The sequence below is a fragment of the Vitis riparia genome, unplaced genomic scaffold (genome assembly GCF_004353265.1).
Source record: "Vitis riparia cultivar Riparia Gloire de Montpellier isolate 1030 unplaced genomic scaffold, EGFV_Vit.rip_1.0 scaffold434_pilon_pilon, whole genome shotgun sequence".
Lineage (NCBI taxonomy): Eukaryota > Viridiplantae > Streptophyta > Magnoliopsida > Vitales > Vitaceae > Vitis > Vitis riparia.
Genome location: NW_023269677.1, coordinates 336,888 through 339,516, shown reverse-complemented (window position 1 = coordinate 339,516; position 2,629 = coordinate 336,888).

Here is a 2,629-nt window from a genome sequence, read left to right as displayed (position 1 = left end):
GCATAGGATCCCTTTCAACTTAGCCATTTATTGTGATCCTTGGTGGTTTATCTGTTACTTAGCTTTGGCATTGACTCTTAGGCCACTTTTGCAGACCTTTTGACATGAGTTTTTGAATCTATAGTGTTGATTACTACCAAAAAGTGTTATTTTGTAGACCTAATTATAATGGTTTTAAGCACCTTTGTGTAGTAATCATATTCATTTAACCCAAATATTTCATTAAGGTCCTTAGTAATTGGTTTTAACCATTTTGTGGCAAGTTTACATGTTTTTATCAGCTTATGAATCAATTCAAGCATGCCAAATGATGGAGGAGCTACTTGGACAAGTTAAAGCAAGGATTTTGGAATCTCAAATTCATGAAGAACCAAGCTTTGGAGCTCCATAGCCCTTTTCCAAAGTCGTTCAAAGTATGCAAGGAAAGAACAATGGAGAAGAGGAAAACAGAGGACAGTAGCTGCAGTCTTTTTTTGCACTTTTGGAGCACTTCCCGAAGTCCATTTTCTACATGCTATATACCATTTCAAAGCTCAGGAAGTCAAGAATCCAACACTTCAAACCGTGTACGATTTGGAGCTGAAATGAGGAAGATATGGCCTTCGGAAGACAACTGCATCAAACCTTGCGAAAATTTCGCAAGGTGAATTTCTCCTTGCGAAATTTCGCAAGGGGATTTTCCTCATGGTGCGAAATTTTGCCATTTCGCACCATGAAGAAACCACCTTGCGAAATTTCGCAAGCAAGATTTAGGCACCTTGCGAAATGCCCAATTTTCGCAAGGTGGCTTTTCACCTTGCGAAATTTGGACCCTTCATCTTTCCCCTTGCGAAAATTTGGACGCTGTTGATGATATTCCACTGCCGGTTCTCCAAGATATTTTGCTTGATTTTTAGCTTTGTAAATACCTATTTTACCCTTGTAATCAACCAATGAAAAGGTTGCTTTTGTAATAGCTCTTGTAATTTAGCTTGTTATTGTCTTTAAATAGAGGTGAAGAGCCTCAGAAAAAAATCTTGTAACCTGTAACCTTATAAGTTATAAGAGCACTTTTGTTCATACGCTTCTTTTCTCTTTTCTTTCTCATTTTCTTAGTAGCCAAACATCCTTGGAGGATGAAATCCCCAAGGATGAGAGGCTAAAACCTTTTAGTTTCTTGAAGTAATGGATGCCATGTGAAGCTCCCGTGTCAGGATGGAGATTTCCAAGCCATAAATGTAGTAGCTGAGCATCATAAATGTTTTCATTCAAAGTAAAGCTTTTAATCCCTCTGACTTGCTTTGAATGGCCAATACTTGATAACCTTTTGGTCTCAGTGGATTCTTATTGTTAGATCCACTGACGTTCATTAGTTATCTCCTACGAGCCATTGTATTGCAAGTCGAGGAGATGACCTATATCAATAAAAGAGCATTTATGAGGTTCAGCTACCCTTTTTGTAAGTTTTCAAGGACTAAAACTCAGTTGTTAAACTCATACCGGTTCGGGAAGTAAGCATCACCTTAGTTGCTTCCCCAACTCGAGGTGAAAAGTCCCAAAATCTCCATTTTTACACAGTGAGTTAAGCATGGCTATCCAAAGCTTTGAGAAACTTCTTTTTCCATCTTTTAACCTATTTTCATGTTAGTTTAGTTTACAACACCTTCATCTTTTTATGTTTTCATCTTAACCTAATTTTTATTAAGAAAAGTTCACTCCATCCTCCGAACTTCACCAGTTAAAGTAAAAACCCTTCCCAGTGTTCGATCCTAGAGCCACTATGCTATAGTAGCTTTGCTACTTTAGTGTAAGGACCTTAGGTATAAATTTTGTTGATACCCTTACATGCCAAGCTACCAAGAGTCGGGTTATCAAATGGCGCCGTTGCCGGGGATGGTGCTACTTCACTGTGAATACATCAGCCGGAGGTAACTTGTGAGACTTCTCATGAGTAAGGTGAATTCTATCTCATTTTTCATTTACTAGCTTTTTATTTTAGTTTTAGAGCATTTTTAACTTAGTTTAGATAAGTTTCTTTTAGCTTTTAACTTTCATTTTTAGTTTATTTTTCATACTCTGTTTTTCCTTCCGCATGCTCTGTTTTTTTTTCTTCTTTTTCTTTGTTTTGTTTTTGTTTTGTTCCAGCTGAATCCGTGCATGCCCTATTGGATTAGAGACCAAGAGGGAAGGTTAGTGCGGATAGAGACTCCACGAGCTACTGAATTAGAGATTATTTTGGAAGTCATGGAGAATCAGCCAGAGGATCAACATTCACAACACGGGCAGGGGAATGATCCGAACTTGTATAGGTCCATGAGGGACAGGATGCACCCTCCGAGGATGAGTGCACCATCTTGCATCATTCCTCCTACAGAGCAATTGATTATCAGGCCACACATCGTGCCTCTGCTTCCTACTTTCCATGGGATGGAAAGTGAAAATCCATATGCGCACATAAAGGAATTCGAAGATGTGTGCAATACTTTTCAAGAAGGGGGAACAACTATTGAGCTTATGAGGTTGAAGCTCTTTCCATTCACATTAAAGGACAAAGCCAAGATATGGCTCAATTCTTTGAGGCCGAGAAGCATAAGAACATGGACAGAACTTCAAGCTGATTTTTTGAAGAAGTTTTTCCCTACTCACAGAA